This window comes from Hyperolius riggenbachi, chromosome 3, assembly GCF_040937935.1.
Source record: "Hyperolius riggenbachi isolate aHypRig1 chromosome 3, aHypRig1.pri, whole genome shotgun sequence".
Lineage (NCBI taxonomy): Eukaryota > Metazoa > Chordata > Amphibia > Anura > Hyperoliidae > Hyperolius > Hyperolius riggenbachi.
Window position 1 is genome coordinate 26,930,135 of NC_090648.1, and position 23,779 is coordinate 26,953,913.

At 46.2% G+C, this 23,779-nt stretch overlaps 1 pseudogene; it reads right to left on the bottom strand.

Annotated features, from left to right (window-relative positions):
- Positions 1-5,849: 5,849 nt before the first annotated feature.
- LOC137561990 (uncharacterized) lies at positions 5,850-21,322 on the bottom strand (annotated as a pseudogene).
- Between the last annotated feature and the right edge of the window lie 2,457 nt (positions 21,323-23,779).

Consider the following 23,779-nt stretch of genomic DNA (forward strand, 5'->3'; position numbering starts at 1 on the left):
GTGGGACTGAAGGAGGAACAGAGGGCAGAGGTAGCACAAGGGGATAAATAAAGGCAAGGGGACATAAGGAGGCACAGGGGGACAGAAGGAGGCACAAAGGGGCATAGAAGGAGGCAGAGGTGGCACAGGGGGACTGAAGGAGGCAGATGGAGACAGAAAGAGGCACAAAGGGAGACAGAAGGACAAACAGGGGGTCAGACATGACACAAGGGACTAAATGAGGCACAAGGAGACAGAAGGAGGCACAAAAAGGGACATAAGAAGGCACAAAGGGGGAAAGAAGGATGCACAAGGCACAGAGGTGGCAGCTTCCTGCAACTTACGCTAAGTAGATGAGTCAGAAGCAAGTAATAGAACACCTAGGGGGTGGGGCTTAGTCTGGTGCTGGGCTTAATTTGGAGTGGGGCTTAATCCAGCAACATGGCACCCCTCCAGGACCACACACACACATACACACACACACACACAGACATAAACACACACACATACACACACACACATACATACACACACAGACATAAACACACGCACACACACACACACACACACAGACATAAACACACACATACAACACGCACACACACATACACGCGCACACACACACACACACACACACAAACACACACACACACACACACATGCAGACATAAACACACACATACACGCACGCACACATACACAGACATAAACACACACATACACACACACACACACACACATACACGCACACACACATACACAGACATAAACACACACACAGACATAAAAACACACACAGACATAAAAACACACACACACAGACAGACAGACACACACACACACATACACACAGAGAAGACCTAACTAGCATTCTTACTTCTTACCTGTGTATTTCATTTCTGAATATTACTCACTTTTCATTGGCAGTATTATGTAAATTGCAGGACAGTAATCAAGAGCTTCAAGAAAAGGGAAATATTTGTATCAATACCATAGTGGTAAAATCTACCATAATGAGTGAAGATCATAAATAAAATTTTCCCTTTCACAGCGTCTCGAGACACTTCGGCACTCACCATCACAATGACCCCACTTTATTCCGTATAACACTTATAGAATCCATTAACCCACAACAGCACAATGCTTTTGAAATACTGAAAGCGAGAGAAATGTTCTGGATACAAATACTGAGGACTCTCATTCCGGAGGGACTCAACGAACAACTAGAAAAAATTCACTGATCATAACATTCCAATATTATTTTAACTTAGTCGCCTCTTTTATCGGTCTGTGTTATAAGTTCGAGTTTTTATAATCTTTTATTTATTTTATTTACTATTATATTCCTCTTGGGTTTTTAGCTCATTTTTATAATTGTTTTTGAGCGTATTTATGTTAAGAACGTTATGCTTAGTATTCCAACGTGATCATGTTTTTATCCATACTCTATGTTTTAGTTGGCTAGTCGGAACCTTTTATATTTTTTTATTTGTATTATCAATTTTACTCATTTTTACATGTATATGCGTTTACATTGATAGATAGTACTGTTGCAATGCAGAGCAAATCGTATGACAATAATTGCATATAATTGTACAGCCACAATGGTATATACTGTCAGATCAAGTAACCTGAAATGTATGAATATTAAATAGTGGTTCTCTTATTTTGAGCAATGGTTCCGCATTCCAACACGTTCAAATATACGCCACATTCCCATTCCATGCCACCGTACGCATGGCATCATGCTAGTACGCATGCGCCCCTTTTTTCATCGCGCATTGACAATATGCAATCCATATACGCCATTACGCGTCAAAATACGCATGTACGCATACGTAATCCTTGACCGCCATTAATAATAATCCATAATCCAAACATTTGCATAGCGCTTTTTTCCTGTCAGACTCAAAGCACTCAAAAGCTGCAGCCACAGGGACGCGCTCGAGAGGCCACCCTGCATTGTTAGGGAATCTTGCCTTGAATTCCTTATTGGATGGGTACTTGACTCGGCCGGGATTTAAACCCTGGTCTCCCATGTCAAAGGCAGCACCCTTAGCCAGTACACTATCCAGCCACTGCCATTACACATCAAAATACGCATGTACACATGCGTAATGACGTAACTAAGTGCCCTCCCCACATTCCAATTAGCTAAGGGGAGGAGTTCAACACTATATAAACAGCAGTTCAGTACTACTTGGCCACTGAGGCGCCAGGTGCTATCTGGACATACTGCTGGTAAGTGAATCTGTTTTGATGCTTGTTCATTATGTGTCTTCTAGAAATTACTCTGCATGTCTTTCTTAAATACCCAATGTACTATTGCCAGCCCTGAACTCCTTTGCACTATTTCATATAGGCTAACCGCTCCCAATACACATATGTATGGGTAAAAAAATATATATATATGAATTATGATACTGTTTACTGTATGTTATGAAAGTATCTCGCCACATGCTTGAGATTAACGTTTGATTATGTTTATGATTATGTTTATGAATATTAATGCTATGATGTAATACTTAAAATTACCACTATCTTTCTTCCCCCTAAAACAAACCCCCCCCCCCCCACCCTTCTTCCCCCCCCCCTCCCATTTCCCATCTCCAAATCTTTCCCCATTTCCCCCCCCCCCCGGCCCTCCGTCCTTTCCCCCCCCCCTCTCCCCGCCCCCCCCCTCCACCCCCAAAATACAATAATTAGCCACCTCTTCCCGTTAATTTAAATCACACCAGTGAATTCCATCATACAAATATTTGTTTATTGAAATGCAGTCTGTTCAGGATTTGTACAAATGTGTTGCCTCTTACCCCCAGTTGTGTGCTCCTTCCTATAATTGCCTGATGAAGCGGGTTTGACCTGTGAAACGCGTTGTGACCTTATTTGGAGTATACCAATAAATGTCCCTTTTGTGAATACACAGTTGTTGTGTCTGCTTGTGGGAGGTGAGTCCACCACTGCCTCCTAAGCAATAATTTTAAAACTTTTAAATATTGTTTTTATCCTTTTGGCGCCTCTGTTCTCTACCATAATACTGATTGTATCCACCTTTGGTGGAGGGGGATACCCCTTCTTGTTTTTCAAGCCTACAGAGAGCGACTTCTTATTCCTGAGTGAGGACAGGCTAATCTCCTCACCTGCCTATACAGTGGTTGCCTGGAGGTAACCCTGGTTTGTGAGTATACAATTCATACTCTTTCTAATTATCCAATTACCTTGACATACTACACCATATCGGGCTCTCGGTTCTTCTCTTCTTCATAAATAAAATTCTTCACATTCTTGTTTATCACTTTTAACTTTTATCTGTACTCTTTCAAATTAGGGGAGCCACTTTACATTCAGGTTGGTTTCTTTTCTTTACCTAATAGTAAATATAACAACTATTTTTTTTTCAACCTTTAATTCCATCCTCTGGAGTAGTAAAAAAACAAAACACGTATATATATATATTTGTATTATCGTTGCCTCTGCTGCTTACTTGTCTAAAGTATGTGTGTACAAGAGGGGCATAACAAGGTCAAACATTCAGCTTTACACTCTGCTTCACAGAGAATTTGCAGAGACACCAGAAAGGCTCACAAAACGTGCTGAAGATACTGCTATGCTCTGCAAACTTCCAACCCGGAAATGTCACAATTTGAATGATTATTCATTTTAAACCCAAAAGAGAAAACAGCACAAAAAATGTAATTGTGATATAAACATTCCTGAAGCATTTATTAATTTTATTTATCTATTGTTGTATTTATAAAGCATTAACCTATTACACAGCGCTGCATATGTAAACATATACAAAGTTTACAAGTGTTTTTTAAAGGATAAACATAACTGAATAAACTCTCGGCATCACTTCGATTTATATTTTCCACTATAGTCATCATTTCAGGTTGTGCTCTGAGCTCTTTATATGTAGATGAGGCATCAGTGTGAATATGGAGGTTTTATCTTGGTGCAAATTAGGACGCCTCTCCCTTATGTCCAATTATATGGCAGTTATAAGAGTCTGATATTTTTAATGAAACCATTTTGTGTTTCTGTCTCCCAGGGGTTTTGTTACATTTTTCACTCTGGCTCAAAGCATATTTGATTCTGGTTTTACATATGTGTACATCATGTATATGCTAATTAAAGGAGTTCTCTTCAACATTGAACCCGAGCATTGCATGTACATGATATTATGCATCATTTGCAACTTTTAGGGTTTTTTGGCTACAAAAATATTCAAAACTCTTCAGGCACTAGAGCACTCCAACTCATGCTGTCTGATTAAACGTAAAGACTATGTCCATGAAGTTGCTTGTGGCCATAAATATTCCATGGCTGAATGAACGGTCCTGTAAAGATGGAGTAACATAACAGGAATGAGATTGAGTGCCTCTGCAGATGGTGCTAGGAGAACAAACTTGTCCTTAACGCTGCAAAAACTGTTGAACTCAACTGATCATAAACATCCAAAGTTGACACCCACACTCAACCCAGCCTCTATTGAAGACACTGAAGTCACTAGGCACATGATGACTGCAGTGATAAATTGGACACTAGTAGATACCAACAACCACTTGGTTGCTTTGGAACTTTCTAACCATTTTTTTAAGGAAACTTTTTTTATGGTGACATTAAATGTTAGCACCAGCCATTGCTAAACAATACACCATCAAAACCCTGGCAGTCCTCTCTCTCTCTCTCTCCTGGTTTCCTGAAAGTGAGCTTCATATTTCCAGGAACAACAATAAAATTGACATGATCTTAACAAGGTTGACGATCACACTTTAGGAGGAAGAATTACACCTTAACATGTGACATACTTAAAGAATATAAATAGACCGATATGATTATTAGAATTTTATGTACTAATGTATTTATCTTAGCAGTGTTATATTTTTTAATTTCTGCCACTTTATGTAACCATTTATGACAGCACCAATGTCTTTGTTTCTCAGGCTGTAAATGATGGGATTAAATAACGGTGTAACCACAAGAGTTATCATTGTTACCATTTTGCTAATGACTATGGAGTGTCCTCTCACTGGAATAAAATAATTAATTGTCAAGGTCCCGTAAAACAGGCCCACTACTGAGAGGTGGGTACTACAGGTGGAGAAGGCTTTCTTCCTCCCAAGCATAGATGGCATTCTAAGTATCACTAGAAAAGTACTCATGTAACTTACAGTGACTAGTACAAATGGTATAACAACTACAGGGAAAGATATAATACATACCTCTGTTTGCAGAACTGAAGTATCTGAGCATGAAAAAGTTATTATAGGAGCAATGTCGCAGAAGTAATGGTCAATTACATTCTGACCACAGAACTTGAGCTTGACCAGAAGACTTTATGTGCCCAGTGGTGAGACAAAACCAAGCAGCCAGCATAAAATAACCAACAAATACTGGAGTCTTGGGTCCATGATGCTGACATAATGCAGAGGTTTGCATATGGCTAAGTATCGGTCATAGGACATTGCTGCAAAGAGATAACATTCACAACTCCCTGAAGACAGGAAAAAGTAGCTCTGAGCCAAGACATCCACGAGACCTATCGTAGCTCCATCTATCCATATGACACGTAACATATTGGGGATGACAGCAGTTATCAAAATCATTTCAGAAAACAAGACATTTTTTATGAAGAAGTACATAGGGCATTGTAGACCTTTTCTGGTTGACACTTGGTGTAGCAAACAGAAGTCTGGTTATTGTGTGATCTGCAGAATCACCAATAATGCAAGTATAGCTAACAAGGAAATAGCAAGTGTACAGTGCTTGGTGCAACAGTAATACTGATAGTTTTGGTAGAACCTCACCAGAGAACCTCACATGAAGCATTCGCAACAGCAGACAGTTTGCAAGTGATTCTCGGAGGCTTAAGAAGTGGAGGAGACCTCTTGGCCACGCCCACGTCCATCAGCCAATCCAAGCTGCAGAGAGTCTCCTCTGACGTCAGCCGACCGGCAGGTCAGCTGACGCGCCTCCTGCCGCATAATCCTGATAAACTTCCTGTAATAGTTAGCGAAACCAAGAAATCGCTGGAGTGCCTTCAACCCTAAAGGTTGGGGCCACTCCAGGACAGCAGAAACCTTCCTGGGATCCATAGAGAGTCCTGCGGTGGAGATTATGTACCCCAGGAAAGGAACTCCAGAAACTTCCAATAAACTCTTCTCGAGTTTAGCATACAAGGAATTTTGTCATAGTTTCCTTAAAACATACTTCCCATGTTCCCTGTGTTCAGCAATATTAGATGAGAAAATGAGTATGTCATCTAAGTAGACTAGGACGAACCACCCAAGAACCTCCCTAAAGACTTTGTTAAGCAACTCCTGGAAGACGGCAGGTGCATTGCACAACCCGAAGGGATTCACAAGGTACTCGTAGTGCTCATCGGGTGTGTTGAACGCCGTCTTCCACTCGTCACCCTCTCTTATGCGAATCAGGTTGTATGCCCCTCTGAGATCGAGTTTAGTGAAGACACCTGCATCAGTAATCTGAGCGAACAGGTCATCAATCAGAGGAAGAGGGTAACTATTTTTTCCAGTAATTTTATTCAATTCTCTGTAATCGATGCATGGCCGAAGGCCACCGTCTTTCTTTTGTACAAAAAACAAACCTGTCCCGGCCGGGGACCTAGATGGACGGATGAAACCTTTGGCTAAATTTTCTTTAATATACTCCTGCATGGCAATTTTTTCAGGCCCCAAAAGGTTATATAAATGGCTTCTAGGGGGCATACAACCTGATCTCAAGTCAATGGGGCAGTCAAAACTTCGATGAGGAGGAAGTTTGCCTTGGGACAAAAAACGTCAGCAAAATCAGAATACTGAATAGGCAAACCTTCCACTTGAACCTTGGTAGCATACACCGTGACTTTTTCCATACAATGATGATGGCAGTAGGAGGACCAGCTCAACAATTGCCTGGAACTCCAGTCGATCTGAGGGGAATGTTTTTGAAGCCACGGCATACCAAGGATCACAGTGGAGGTAGCCATCTTGAGTACAAAGAACTGTATCTGCTCTTTATGCAAAGCCCCTATTTGACACAACAGTACAGGAGTATGAGAAAGAGGTTGTTTGCCCTGCAGTGGTGAATCATCCACTGCAGTAACAACAATCTGACGTCCCAAAGAGAGAAGAGGAAAACCAAACTTAACAGCAAAATCATAATCCATAAAATTTGCTGCAGAGCCTGAGTCTATAAAAGTCTGGGTAGACTGGACTTGATCTTCCCAGGTGATAGAACACTGGAGGAGTAAGCGACTATTCTTTAGAGGTAACACAGAATCGCCTAGGGTAGTACCTCCAGCTACACCTAGGCGATAGAGTTCTCCGCCTTCCTGGGACAGTTTTGTACCACATGACCCTTCTCTGCACAGTACAGGCAGAGTCTCTCAGTACGTCTCCTATTTTTCTCAACCTCAGAGAGCTTGGATTGTCCGATTTGCATCGGTTCATCCTGAGGAGGAGAAGAAGGGGTAGGAGCAGAGAAAGGAACTGAGGAAGCCTTCCTGACACTCTACTTCAAGTTTGCCTTTGGTAACGAACCCGGACGGTCAATCTTGACAGCTAAAGAGATTGCCTTGTCTACTGTTTTAGGTTCTGGGTGGCTTAACATCAGATCAGCAACATCATCAGATAACCCTGATAAAAAGCAGTCTAGTAAAGCATACTGCCCCCATCTGGCTGACACCGTCCACTTTCTAAACTCAGCAGCGTAAGTTTCAACAGTGTTATGACCTTGTCGGAGAGTGTGAGTCTCCTCTCTGACGTCATAGCTAAATCTGGATCATCATATATAATAGCCATTGTTTTAAAAAAAACTCTTGAACTGATGTTAATGCCTCATGACCAGTGGGGAGACTGTAAGCCCAAGTCTGCGAGTCACCAGATAATAAAGTTTCTATAAAGGTAACTCGCTGACTCTCAGAACCCGAAGATACCGGGCGTAACTCAAAATATGATAGGCAACGATGCTTAAAATTCCGAAAATCAGACCGGTGCCCTGAAAATCTTTCAGGATGAGGCATCCTGGGTTCACTAACTATAGGGGATGACACTGATGCATTGGTCTTTTGAAGTCAGGTCACTACCTCAGACAGTAAATTAATTTGTGTCTGTTGTGTGTTGACCATATTGGTAAGGTCGTTAACGGCCGTGGTCATAGTGCATAGTGTCTCCATAGACATTTTTGGTCTGCAGTTCTGTAACGATTGGTGTAGCAAACAGAAGTCTGGTTATTGTGTGATCTGCAGTATCACCAATAAATCAGACACTATACCTCATTATATGGTGATCTGCAGAATCACCAATAATGCAAGTATAGCTAACAAGGAAATAGCAAGTGTACAGTGCTTGGTGCAACAGTAATACTGATAGTTTTGGCACTTGGCAGAACCTTACCAGAGGAGCTGGTGGGTACAATCAGTAAGGAACCTCACCAGAGGAGCTAGTGGGTACTATTAGTAAGGAACCTTACCAGTGACAAGGACTCACTGGTGAGTAGAGTGGTCAGACAGATCGGTTCGGCAACAGACAAAAGGATACAGTACAAAATCGGCAGGCAGAAGGATAGAGGTATTTAAGGCAGAGTCAGCAACAGGATCAGATGGGCAAAAGTACAGAATCTAATAGAGTAAGAGTAGTCAGAAGAGAGCTAGAGTCATACACAGATAATCAAGCAATAATAACAGTAGTAATAACAATTCCTAGTCTTGTGTGAAACCTCTGGTTTCCTCCCAGTTTAAAGCACACTGGAACTATCTAAGGTCTAAGTGCTCACATGAAGCATTCGCAACAGCAGGCAGTTTGCAAGTGATTCTCGGAGGCTTAAGAAGTAGAAGAGACCCCTCGGCCATGCCCACGCCCATCAGCCAATCCAAGCTGCAGAGAGTCCCCTCTGACGTCAGCCGACCGGCAGGTCAGCTGACTGTAACGATTGGTGTCAGCAAGAGGCACAAATATCTGATTAAGTGGTGATATACAGAATCACCACCAATGCAGATATGTTAGAGTGAAATAGTCAGTATCTTCCTGATGGTAAATCTAACACGGTAAGTGTCTTAAATGATCTACTTAGACCAGTGTCACACCCCGAACCTTGATTATTGGGGATCCGCAGTATCGCCAATAATACAAGGATAGACCCGATTATAAGCGGTAGTGGATACCGATTCTTAATCGTGATCTTATTTAGACCCCTGTAGTCAATACAGGGGCGCAAACCACCATCTTTTTTCTGAACGAAAAAGAATCCCGCTCCTGCAGGAGATCTTGAAGGGCGGATGAAACCCTTCTGCAAATTTTCCTGAATGTACTCGTCCATGGCCAATTTTTCCGGGGACGAGAGGTTGTATAGGTGGCCCCTGGGTGGCATGGTTCCTGGTTTCAAATCTATTGGGCAATCAAAAGGTCTATGGGGGGGTAATTGATCTGCTGCCCTAGGACAAAAGACATCAGCATATTCCTGATATTGTGGAGGTACTCCTTCCACTTGAATCTTAGTAGAACACAAAACTACATTCTGTAAACAATGTTGTGTACAATAAGGTGACCAAGTAGTCAACTGCCCATTCCCCTAATCAAACTGAGGAGAATGTAATCGTAACCAGGGCAACCCTAGTATCACCGTAGAGGTAGACATCTTTAAAACGAAAAACTGTATGACCTCCCTGTGCAGAGCTCCCACTTGCAGCGAGAGGGGAGGTGTCTGACACAGTGGGGACTTTCCTTGCAAAGGAGTGTCATCAATCGCTGTAACATATAAGTGTCTTCCTACCGGAAGTACAGGGATATTTAAACTTAAAGCAAAGCTTAAATCTAAAAAGTTAGCTGTTGACCCGGAATCTACAAATGCTGTGGTAGGAAAGTTCTGCCCTTCCCAATTTAGGGAACAGGGCAATAAAATGTTTTCTTGTTTTGGAGGTGAAACAATTCCGCTTAGGGTGGTACCCCCTACCACACCTAAGCCGAGGAGTTTCCTGACTTCCTACCACAGTTTTGTGCAATGTGGCCCTTTTCCCCGCAGTACATGCAAAGACCCTCTCTGCGTCTTCTTGACCTTTCCGCCTCCGTGAGGCGCCTGGGGCCTAACTGCATCGGCTCCTCAGTCTCAACTGCTGCCGAGCTACTGGCCCCAGAAGTCCTAGAGTACATGGGGTACCTGCCCTTCTTGTTGTACCTCAGACGCCTATCTATTTTAATAGACAGCGTAATAGCCTCATCTAGATCTTTGGGTTCCGGATGACTAACCATCACGTCAGTTACTGCTTCCGACAACCCATCTAGGTATCTATCCAAGAGTGCATATCGCTCCCATCTAGAGGACACAGCCCACTTCCTAAACTCTGACGCATACTCTTCAGCAGTACTGCGTCCTTGTCTAAGGTTTTTGAGCTTACGTTCGGCCGTGGCGGCACTATCTGGATCATCGTAGATGACCGCCATGGCCTTAAAAAACTCCTGGACAGAAGACAGAGCAGGATGCTCATCAGGTAAGCCATAAGCCCACGTCTGGGAATCTGCATGCAATAGAGTCTTGATAAGAGTGACCTTCTGAGCCTCGGTTCCCGAGGACACAGGTTTCATCTCAAAGTAAGACAGCACTCTGTGACGGAAATTCTGGAAATCTGACCTTGTGCCTGAAAATTTCTCAGGAATGTTTATTTTAGGCTCGCTAAGAGCCGGGGGAGGTAGAACGTTAAGTGGTGATTGCAACCTTTGGACAGTCTCATTTAACTGTGTAATCTGAGCCTGCTGTGCAGTTACAATAATCTTCAGCTGTTCTAACTCTGCCCTTACAGTCTGAAGCTGGTTTATCACCCCCTCCATCTTACTTCTTTATGGTCTGTGTTTCTGTAACGATTGGTGTCAGCAAGAGGCACAAATATCTGATTAAGTGGTGATATACAGAATCACCACCAATGCAGATATGTTAGAGTGAAATAGTCAGTATCTTCCTGATGGTAAATCAGCGGAAGGCTCACTAACACGGTAAGTGTCTGAAATGATCTACTCAGACCAGTGTCACACCCCGAACCTTGATTATTGGGGATCCGCAGTATCGCCAATAATACAAGGATAGACCCCATTATATAGCAATCTGCGGAATTGCTAATAATGCGGGTAGAAGTAAAGCAGTGGACACACGAACAACATGGAAATAAACAAAGCAGTAAATATTCACAAGGTTGTGGAAATATCCACCACACGGCAATTCCTCAGAGGTGTGGTTACCTCTGAATGGGAACCCCGTGTGTGAGATCCCCCAAAGTGGCAGTGGAGGAATCTCGGCCTCTGGCAGTAACGGTCTGCTAGGGCCGGCGTCTCAGGGAGGCAAGCCTCAGATAATAACCCAACAGTGGGAGACGTTCCACTGAAGGGAGCAAGGTCAGACAGAAAGAGGTTCGGCAACAGTACAGGCGGCAACAGTACAGAGACGTGAGACGAGAGAATAGTCAGGAACCAAGCCAATAGTCGTTAACGGTACGGGCTGGCAGAGTACAGAATCAGGAAGCAGAAGAGAAGTCAAGACAGGCACAGAATCATACACAGAGAATAAATAACAATAATAATCTCCTAGTCTAGGTGTGAAGTCCTTGGTTTCAACACCTGGGATCTAGTCTAAGGTCTGAGTGCTGACACAGGGTATCGCAAACACAGACGAAGTGTGACTGAAAAGCACTTCCTTATATACTGCCTGGGAGAGAAGTCTCCACCCCAGGCAGCAACCAATCAGAGCAGGCTAAAATGTCAGCTGACCTCCAGGTCAGCTGACACGCTTTCTAAGAGTATAAAGGCGTGTCTGGCGTGCGGCCGCACCCCCTAGAGGCAAGATGGCAGAACCCTGGTGAACAGCATGTTAGTGAGTTTGGAGCAGAGTGCTCGGACGGGTGTGCGCAGCGGATGCGGACGAATTTCCGCATCCCGCGTTTGAAGGTCCGCTTGCCGGACTGGATGCGACCATATTTCCGCAATCCATCCGGCGTTGCAGATTTTTTGTTACAGTACCCCTCCCTCTAGGCGTGGACTCCGGACACGTCCTACCTGGCCTGTCAGGATGGAGCTCATGGAACCGTCTCCTAAGATTATCAGCATGTAAATCACCTGCTTTGACCCAGGATCTTTCCTCTAGACCGTACCCTCTCCAATGCACCAAATACTGCACTGAACCCTGAACTCGTCTGGAGTCCGAGATCTCCTCAACCTCCTATTCAGGCTCACCATCAACCATGACAGGGTGAGGCGGGAGGGAGTCCACCTGAACAGCTGGTTTCAGGAGTGACACATGAAAGGCTTTCCCCACCTTTAGAGAATGCGGTAACCTGACTCTGTAAGTAACACGATTAACCCTTTCGGAATTTGGATATGGTCCAATATACCTGGGCCCCAGTTTCGCGGATGGCTGCCTCAGAGCTATATGACGAGTTGATACCCAAACCTTGTCTCCTGGTTTAAACTCCCACTCCGCAGACCGTCTCTTATCTGCCTGCCTCTTCTGTATGATGAAAGCCTTTTTTAAATTTTCTCCGACATTAGCCCAAATCCTCTTGAAAGATTCCTGCCACTCCTCCAGGACAGGGAATGGAGAGGTCGACACTGGCAAAGGAGAAAATTTGGGAGATTTCCCATTGACAATTTGAAAAGGCGCATAACCAGAGGACTCATTCCTGAGATTGTTATGTGCGAACTCAGCAAATGGTAGAAACTCCGCCCACTGGTGTTGGGCGTCCGCCACATAACATCTCAGGAACTGTTCCAAAGATTGATTGGTCCTCTCTGTCTGGCCGTTGGTCTGTGGATGGTAACCTGATGAAAAGGACAACGACATACCCATCCCCTTACAGAAGGCCCGCCAGAACCTAGAGACAAACTGGACCCCTCTGTCTGAGACAACATTCTCTGGAATGCCGTGTAATTTAAAGATATTTTGAATGAAAAGATCTGCTAGTTTTTAAACAGTAGGGAAACCACTCAAAGGCACAAAGTGGGCCATCTTACTGAATCTGTCTGTGACCACCCATATGACAGTCTTTCCATTGGAATCTGGAAGTTCTCCCACGAAGTCCATGGAAATATGTGTCCATGGCTCCTGAGGGGAGGGCAGAGACTGCAAAGTTCCAACTGGAGCCAGTCGGGAGGGTTTGCTCCTGGCACAGACGGCACAGGTCTTAACAAATTCCTTGCAATCTTGTTGTAGAGATGGCCACCAGACAGATCTACACAACAATTCTTGGGTTCGGGTAATGCCAGGGTGTCCAGCATTCTTGTGTCCATGAAACAACTGCAGCACTTTGGGACGTAAAGTACAAGGGACATAAAGAACCCCTCTTGGTTTTTTTTCTAATTGAAAAGGACTTAAGAGGCTAGGAAGGTCTTCAACTATCTCAGTGGCTGCCAGGATGATCTCTTTCGACAGAATACTTTCTGAGGAAGGGGATGGAGCAGTTTCAGGTTCAAAACAACGAGAAAGGGCGTCCGCTTTAACGTTCTTACTCCCTGGTGTGAATGTAATTATAAAATTAAAACGGCAGAAAAAGAGAGCCCATCTAGCCTGTCTGGGGGTGAGTCTTTTAGCTTTTTCAATGTACTGTAAATTTTTATGATCCGTGTACACAGTAATTACATGCTCCGCCCCCTCTAACCAGTGGCGCCACTCCTCAAAAGCAAGCTTGATGGCTAATAATTCCCTGTTTCCAACATCATAATTTCTCTGGGCAGGGGAGAATTTTCTGGAAAAAAAAGCACAGGGATGAAGCTTGCCCTGAAGTCCTGAACGTTGAGACAATACTGCTCCTACTCCAACCTCTGAGGCATCCACCTCCACTATAAATGGGTAAGCAACATCTACATGACGTAATATGGGAGCAGTACAGAATGCCTCTTTCAGAGAGGAAAATGCCACAACTGCTTCTTCTGACCAATGAGTGGCATCAGCCCCTTTTTTTGTCAAATTAGTAAGCGGAGACACCACCGAAGAGAACCCCTTGATAAATTTTCTATAATAATTTGCGAATCCCAAGAATCTCTGTAGTGCTTTAAGCCCAGATGGTTGTGGCCAATCCCTTACAGCAGAGACCTTCTTGGGATCCATGGACAACCCTGATGTAGAGATAATGTAACTAGTGTTGGGCGAACATCTAGATGTTCGGGTTCGGGCCGAACAGGCCGAACATGGCCGCGATGTTCGGGTGTTCGACCCGAACTCCGAACATAATGGAAGTCAATGGGGACCCGAACTTTTGTGGTTTGTAAAGCCTCCTTACATGCTACATACCCCAAATTTGCAGGGTATGTGCACCTTGGGAGTGGGTACAAGAGGAAAAAAAAATTAGCAAAAAGAGCTTATAGTTTTTGAGAAAATCGATTTTAAAGTTTCAAAGGGAAAACTGTCTTTTAAATGCGGGAAATGTCTGTTTTCTTTGCACAGGTAACATGTTTTTTGTCGGCATGCAGTCATAAATGTAATACATATAAGAGGTTCCAGGAAAAGGGACCGGTAACGCTAACCCAGCAGCAGCACACGTGATGGAACAGGAGGAGGGTGGCGCAGGAGGAGAAGAAGGCCACGCTTTGTGAGACACAACAACCCCGGCCTTGCATGAGGGCAAGAAGCGTGCGGATAGCAGGCTTTGTACCGCCATGCAGTCATAAATGTAATAAAGATAAGTGGTTCAATAAACAGGGACCACGCGGCAACGCTAACCCAGCAGCAGCAGACGTGATGGAACAGGAGCAGGCGCAGGAGGAGAAGGCCACGCTTTGTGAGACACAACAACCCAGGCCTTGCATGAGGGCAAGAAGCGTGCGGATAGCAGGCTTTGTACCGCCATGCAGTCATAAATGTAATAAAGATAAGTGGTTCAATAAACAGGGACCACGCGGCAACGCTAACCCAGCAGCAGCAGACGTGATGGAACAGGAGCAGGCGCAGGAGGAGAAGGCCACGCTTTGTGAGACACAACAACCCAGGCCTTGCATGAGGGCAAGAAGCGTGCGGATAGCAGGCTTTGTACGGCCATGCAGTCATAAATGTAATAAAGATAAGTGGTTCAATAAACAGGGACCACGCGGCAACGCTAACCCAGCAGCAGCAGACGTGATGGAACAGGAGGAGGCGCAGGAGGAGAAGGCCACGCTTTGTGAGACACAACAACCCAGGCCTTGCATGAGGGCAAGAAGCGTGCGGATAGCATGCTTTGTACCGCCATGCAGTCATAAATGTAATAAAGATAAGTGGTTCAATAAACAGGGACCACGCGGCAACGCTAACCCAGCAGCAGCAGACGTGATGGAACAGGAGCAGGCGCAGGAGGAGAAGGCCACGCTTTGTGAGACACAACAACCCAGGCCTTGCATGTGGACAAAAAGCGTGCGGATATAGCAGCAATGCTTTTTGCCGCCATGCAGTCATAAATGTAATACAGATGAGAGGTTCAATAAACAGGGCCCGGAAACGCAACACCATCCCAGATGTTCATTGGTCATGTTACTTGGTTGGGGTCCTGGAGTGTTGCGTAGTCATTTCCAATCCAGGATTGATTCATTTTAATTTGAGTCAGACGGTCTGCATTGTCTGTAGAGAGGCGGATACGCCGATCTGTGACGATGCCTCCGGCAGCACTGAAACAGCGTTCCGACATAACGCTGGCTGCCGGGCAAGCCAGCACCTCTATTGCGTACATTGCCAGTTCGTGCCAGGTGTCTAGCTTCGATACCCAATAGTTGAAGGGTGCAGATGGATGGTTCGACACAGCTACGCCATCTGACATGTAGTCCTTGACCATCTTCTCCAGGCGATCGGTGTTGGAGGTGGATCTGCACGCTTGCTGTTCAGTGGGCTGCGGCTGCATGGGTGTCAGAAAATTTTCCCACTCCAAGGACACTGCCGATACCATTCCCTTTTGGGTACTAGCTGCGGCTTGCGTTGTTTGCTGCCCTCCTGGTCGTCCTGGGTTTGCGGAAGTCAGTCTGTCTGCGTACAACTGGCTAGAGGAGGGGGAGGATGTCAATCTCCTCTCTAAAGTCTCCACAAGGGCCTGCTGGTATTCTTCCATTTTGACCTGTCTGACTCTTTCTTCAAGCAGTTTTGGAACATTGTGTTTGTACCGTGGATCCAGAAGGGTATAAACCCAGTAATTGGTGTTGTCCAGAATGCGCACAATGCGTGGGTCACGTTCAATGCAGTCTAGCATGAATTGAGCCATGTGTGCCAGAGTCCTACCAGAATCCTCATCATCCTCTTGTGAGCGTTGTGATAGTTGTTGTGATGCATCATAGTCGTCACCTTCCTCCTGGTCTGCTTCTGCTGACCATTCGCGTTGAATTGTGGAAGTCCAACGTGCACCGCTCTGGCCCTCGTCAGTGGTGGCATGAAATTCCTGCTCCAACTCCAGCTGTTCCTCCTCCTCTTCTTCGTCATAGCTGCTGGGGCCAGCGTTCCCTGAGGCGGATGGCCTGATGTTGGTACCATCACGCTGATCGTTTTCTCCTTCAGATTCCCCCAGTTGCATCATGACAGCTGTTTCCTTGATTTTTAACATCGACCTCTTCAGTAAACACAGCAGTGGTATGGTAATGCTGACTGAAGAGTTGTCACTGCTCACAAGCAACGTGGATTGCTCAAAATTTTGGAGGACTTGGCAGAGGTCCAACATGTTGGCCCAATCGGATCCACAGAAGCTTGGCAGCTGGCCGGATGCGCCTCGGTACTGCGCCGTCATGTACTGGACCACTGCACTCTTCTGCTCGCAAAAGCGGGCTAGCATGTGCAGCGTAGAATTCCAGCGCGTAGGGACATCACACAGCAAGCGATGGTGGGGGAGATTGAAGCGCTCCTGCATCTTGGCGAGTGCCCCCGAAGCAGTACTGGAATTTCTACAATGTTTGGACACTCGACGCACCTTCAACAGCAGATCGGGCACGCCTGGGTATGTCCTCAGGAACCGCTGAACTACTAGGTTCATCACGTGCGCCAGGCAAGGGATGTGTGTCAGCTTAGCCAACCTTAAAGCGCGAATGAGATTACTCCCATTATCACACACAACCATGCCCGGTTTCAGGTCCAGCGGTGCCAGCCACAAATCCGTCTGTTCCTTTATTCCCCTCCAAATTTCCTCCCCTGTGTGCTGCTTATCCCCAAGGCAGATTAGCTTCAGCAACGCTTGCTGACGCATGCCAACAGCTGTGCTGCACTGCTTCCACGATCCTACTGCTGCTGGGTTAGCGTTTCCGGATGAGGTACAGCTTTGAGATGCGTTGGAGGAGAAGGAGTCAGAGAGGTAGGTGCTGCTGTTATCCAGTGGGAGGGACGGCGGTGCAGCTGTTTGTGGCGTGGGCAACACCCGTGCCGTAGCAGGTGAGGAATCGCTGCCAGGCTCCACAAGGTTCACCCAGTGCGCGGTAAGGGAGATGTATCGACCCTGGCCGAACGCACTCGTCCAGGTGTCAGTGGTGAGGTGAACCTTGCAGGCAACGGCATTCTTCAAGCTTCGGGTTATTTTGCTGACCACGTGCTCATGCAACTCAGGCACTGCAGAGCGTGCAAAGTGGTAGCGGCTGGGAACCACGTAACGTGGGATGGCCACTGACATCATGCCCTTGAAGCTGTTTGTCTCCACCAATCGATATGGCAGCATTTCGCAGGCCAGAAGCTTGGCTATGCTGGCTGTTACTGCCACGGCCCGGGGGTCATTTGCTGGCAATTTCCTCTTGCGCTCAAACATCTCCGACACAGACAACTGAACCGTAGCGCTGCACACGGAAGGGCTGTTGGTTGTTGTGTTTGATGAACACTGGGAGACCTCAAGAGCACTACTCCGGAAAGTGACAGTGTCAGCGTCGTCTGATGTTTGTGAATGTTGTGAACCACGCAATGGCTGGGCTACTGCTGCTGCTGAGGCGGGTCTGGTGAACCCAAGGGAGGCAGTGTTGTTTCTGGTACCCTGTCCTGACGCGTTTGCCCAAAGAGTGGGATGTTTGGATAGCATGTGACGGCTCATGCTGGTGGTGGAGAGGTTGTTAATATTTTTCCCCCTGCTCAGGCGGGTCTTGCACACCTTGCAAATCGCCATGGTAACATCCTCAGTGCAGTCTTCAAAGAAAGCCCAGACTTTGGAGCACCTGCCTCCTTGCTGGCGATTTCTGTTTGCTCCTCTTTTGCCTCTCACTTGAACTTCCACGCTTGTGGTGCCTGAAATTGCGCGCCGCCTACCTTGTGGCACAAGGCGAACTCGTGCAGCAGTGTGTTCTTCAACAGACTCATCTGTGCTGCTGCTACGACGGCGATGTTCTCGTTCACAAACAAAATCTGGGTCTCTGTCCACATTGTCCATACCCTCCTCTTCCATCTCCTCAAACTCGTCATATGTCATTGTGGGCCACCGCCGTGGAGTAGAGCTCCCCACAACAACCTCTGCGCAGCACACTCCAACGTCGTCTTCCAGATCTTGTCGGCCGACCTCCTGCAATTGCAACCCCTCCTGCCCAAATTGCTCTGGGATTTGGGTTTCCGAGTCCTCTTCGGACTCGCCTCGTATTTCAGTGCGCGGTACATTTCCCACAGTTAACGGTTGTGAATCCAGGCACAACATTTCTGGCTGTTCCTCCATTGACCTTTGAAAGGTGGAAGTTTGTTGGGCTGGGAATAGCTCCTGCGAATACCCCATTGTGTCCTGAGGTAATTCATCGGACTGGTTATCTGGCAGTTGTGTGCGTGGTGTCGCTGCCGGTTGTGTCAGCTTTGTGCCCACTGGCTCCTTGTAACTGGCTGAGGACTCGGACCTCGTGCGTGATGTGCTGGTGCTGCTTAACCCACTGCTGGACGCTTGAGAGGTCATCCAAGTAATTATCTGGTCCTGTTCTTTTGGATTTGTGAGGGTTGTTGTCCTGGACAACATGGGTGGTATTGAGTGGGTTTTCTTGGGTGCTCCCCTGTGGCCTGTACGTGAACCGTCAGGGGAAACACCTCTTCCCTTGCCCCTCCCTCTTTCACCGGATTTCTTCCTCATTTCACTTATCCTTACAGTACACGCTGACTGGCAGCAGTACAGTGGCAGTACAGAAATGCTATACAGTACCACTATTCCCAGCAGCGACACAGAGCACAATGCTATACAGTGACGGGTGAGCGGTGTACCACTATTCCCAGCAGACACAGAACAGTGAACAGAATGCTATATAGTGTGGCTGAGCGAGCGGTGTACCACTATTCCCAGCAGACACAGAACAGTGAACAGAATGCTATATAGTGTGGCTGAACGAGCGGTGTACTACTGTTCCCAGCAGACACAGAACAGTACACAGAATGCTATATAGTGTGGCTGAACGAGCGGTGTACTACTGTTCCCAGCAGACACAGAACAGTACACAGAATGCTATATAGTGTGGCTGAACGAGCGGTGTACTACTGTTCCCAGCAGACACAGAACAGTGAACAGAATGCTATATAGTGTGGCTGAGCGAGCGGTGTACCACTATTCCCAGCAGACACAGAACAGTGAACAGAATGCTATATAGTGTGGCTGAGCGAGCGGTGTACCACTATTCCCAGCAGACACAGAACAGTAAACAGAATGCTATATAGTGTGGCTGAGCGAGCGGTGTACCACTATTCCCAGCAGACACAGAACAGTGAACAGAATGCTATATAGTGTGGCTGAGCGAGCGGTGTACCACTATTCCCAGCAGACACAGAACAGTGAACAGAATGCTATATAGTGTGGCTGAGCGAGCGGTGTACCACTATTCCCAGCAGACACAGAACAGTGAACAGAATGCTATATAGTGTGGCTGAGCGAGCGGTGTACCACTATTCCCAGCAGACACAGAACAGTGAACAGAATGCTATATAGTGTGGCTGAGCGAGCGGTGTACTACTGTTCCCAGCAGACACAGAACAGTACACAGAATGCTATATAGTGTGGCTGAACGAGCGGTGTACTACTGTTCCCAGCAGACACAGAACAGTACACAGAATGCTATATAGTGTGGCTGAACGAGCGGTGTACCACTATTCCAAGCAGACACAGAACAGTGAACAGAATGCTATATAGTGTGGCTGAGCGAGCGGTGTACCACTATTCCCAGCAGACACAGAGTGGCAGTAAACAGAATGCTATATAGTGTGGCTGAGCGAGGTACACAGAGTGGCAGTAAACAGAATGCTATATAGTGTGGCTGTGCAAGCGGTGTACTACTATTCCCAGCAGACACAGAGTGGCAGTAAACAGAATGCTATATAGTGTGGCTGAGCGAGGTACACAGAGTGGCAGTAAACAGAATGCTGAGCGAGCGGTGTACTACTATTCCCAGCAGCGACACACAATGACTGGGGGGGACCCTGGCTAGCGTGGCTGGAGCGCGAACTACCCTGCCTGCCTACCCAAAGCTAAACCCACAGACAAATGGCGGAGATATGACGTGGTTCGGGTATTTATTTACCCGAACCACGTGACAGTTCGGCCAATCAGAGCGCGTTCGGGTCCGAACCACGTGACCCGTTCGGCCAATCACAGCGCTAGCCGAACGTTCGGGGAACGTTCGGCCATGCGCTCTTAGTTCGGCCATATGGCCGAACGGTTTGGCCGAGCACCGTCAGGTGTTCGGCCGAACTCGAACATCACCCGAACAGGGTGATGTTCTGCAGAACCCGAACAGTGGCGAACACTGTTCGCCCAACACTAAATGTAACCAAGAAAGGCAATCTCTTTTACCTCGAAAACACATTTCTCTAATTTTGCAAACAATTGATTCTCCCTGAGTCTTTGTAACACATACTTCACATGTTGGCGGTGTTCCGTGATATTTTTAGAAAATATCAAGATATCATCTAAGTAGACGATTACAAAGTGACCCACTACCTCTCTAAAAATCTCATTGACGAACTCCTGAAAAACTGCAGGAGCGTTACACAACCCAAAGGGCATCACCAAGTATTCGTAATGCCCCTTGGGAGTGTTTAATGCCGTCTTCCATTCATCTTCCTCCCTGATACGGATCAAATTGTAAGCCCCCCTTAGATCCAACTTAGTGAAAACAGAAGCCCCGGGAACCTGTGTAAATAAATCGTCGATTAGCGGTAGTGGATACCGATTCTTAATCGTGATCTTATTTAGACCCCTGTAGTCAATACAGGGGCGCAAACCACCATCTTTTTTCTGAACGAAAAAGAATCCCGCTCCTGCAGGAGATCTTGAAGGGCGGATGAAACCCTTCTGCAAATTTTCCTGAATGTACTCGTCCATGGCCAATTTTTCCGGGGACGAGAGGTTGTATAGGTGGCCCCTGGGTGGCATGGTTCCTGGTTTCAAATCTATTGGGCAATCAAAAGGTCTATGAGGGGGTAATTGATCTGCTGCCCTAGGACAAAAGACATCAGCATATTCCTGATATTGTGGAGGTACTCCTTCCACTTGAATCTTAGTAGAACACAAAACTACATTCTGTAAACAATGTTGTGTACAATAAGGTGACCAAGTAGTCAACTGCCCATTCCCCCAATCAAACTGAGGAGAATGTAATCGTAACCAGGGCAACCCTAGTATCACCGTAGAGGTAGACATCTTTAAAACGAAAAACTGTATGACCTCCCTGTGCAGAGCTCCCACTTGCAGCGAGAGGGGAGGTGTCTGACACAGTGGGGACTTTCCTTGCAAAGGAGTGTCATCAATCGCTGTAACATATAAGTGTCTTCCTACCGGAAGTACAGGGATATTTAAACTTAAAGCAAAGCTTAAATCTAAAAAGTTAGCTGTTGACCTGGAATCTACAAATGCTGTGGTAGGAAAGTTCTGCCCTTCCCAATTTAGGGAACAGGGCAATAAAATTTTTTCTTGTTTTGGAGGTAAAACAATTCCGCTTAGGGTGGTACCCCCTACCACACCTAAGCCGAGGAGTTTCCTGACTTCCTACCACAGTTTTGTGCAATGTGGCCCTTTTCCCTGCAGTACATGCAAAGACCCTCTCTGCGTCTTCTTGACCTTTCCGCCTCCGTGAGGCGCCTGTGGCCTAACTGCATCGGCTCCTCAGTCTCAACTGCTGCCGAGCTACTGGCCCCAGAAGTCCTAGAGTACATGGGGTACCTGCCCTTCTTGTTGTACCTCAGACGCCTATCTATTTTAATAGACAGCGTAATAGCCTCATCTAGATCTTTGGGTTCCGGATGACTAACCATCACGTCAGTTACTGCTTCCGACAACCCATCTAGGTATCTATCCAAGAGTGCATATCGCTCCCATCTAGAGGACACAGCCCACTTCCTAAACTCTGATGCATACTCCTCAGCAGTACTGCGTCCTTGTCTAAGGTTTTTGAGCTTACGTTCGGCCGTGGCGGCACTATCTGGATCATCGTAGAAGACCGCCATGGCCTTAAAAAACTCCTGGACAGAAGACAGAGCAGGATGCTCATCAGGTAAGTCATAAGCCCACGTCTGGGAATCTGCATGCAATAGAGTCTTGAGGTGCCAAGCTATCAATATACTCAGAGCTATGAGATACTCCGTTCGTTTATTGCCTGATGAAGCGGGATGTTTGCCCGTGAAACGCGTTGCACTTTTATGTAGGAGTATGTGAATAAATTGTGAATTTTTTTTCTACAATCAACAGCGATTTTTTTGTCTGTTTGTGTGTGGACGGTCCACCACCGCCACCTAAACCGTTTTAAACCTTTTATCTTGTTTTATCCTACTGGCGCCTCTGTATCCTTGCATATTAAGTTGTCCACCCTTGGTGGAAGGGTGATATACCCTCTTTTCCTATCTACAGAGAGCGACATCTTAGTCCTGAGTGGGGTCAGGCTTAATCTCCCCACCTGCGTATACAGTGGTTGCCTTAGAGCAACCCAGGTTTGTAAGTATAATACTTACTTTTAACATTTTTCTCTATTTATACAACATACTACACTATATTGGGCTCTCGGTCTCCCTTTTCTCAGAGTCTTGATAAGAGTGACCTTCTGAGCCTCGGTTCCCGAGGACACAGGTTTCATCTCAAAGTAAGACAGCACTCTGTGACGGAAATTCTGGAAATCTGACCTTGTGCCTGAAAATTTCTCAGGAATGTTCATTTTAGGCTCGCTAAGAGCCGGGGGAGGTAGAACGTTAAGTGGTGATTGCAACCTTTGGACAGTCTCATTTAACTGTGTAATCTGAGCCTGCTGTGCAATTACAGTAATCTTCAGCTGTTCTAACTCTGCCCTTACAGTCTGAAGCTGGTTTATCACCCCCTCCATCTTACTTCTTTATGGTCTGTGTTTCTGTAACGATTGGTGTCAGCAAGAGGCACAAATATCTGATTAAGTGGTGATATACAGAATCACCACCAATGCAGATATGTTAGAGTGAAATAGTCCGTATCTTCCTGATGGTAAATCAGCGGAAGGCTCACTAACACGGTAAGTGTCTGAAATGATCTACTCAGACCAGTGTCACACCCCGAACCTTGATTATTGGGGATCCGCAGTATCGCCAATAATACAAGGATAGACCCGATTATATAGCAATCTGCGGAATTGCTAATAATGCGGGTAGAAGTAAAGCAGTGGACACACGAACAACATGGAAATAAACAAAGCAGTAAATATTCACAAGGTTGTGGAAATATCCACCACACGGCAATTCCTCAGAGGTGTGGCAAAGTGGCAGTGGAGGAATCTCGGCCTCTGGCAGTAACGGTCTGCTAGGGCCAGCGTCTCAGGGAGGCAAGCCTCAGATAATAACCCAACAGTGGGAGACGTTCCACTGAAGGGAGCAAGGTCAGACAGAAAGAGGTTCGGCAACAGTACAGGCGGCAACAGTACAGAGACGT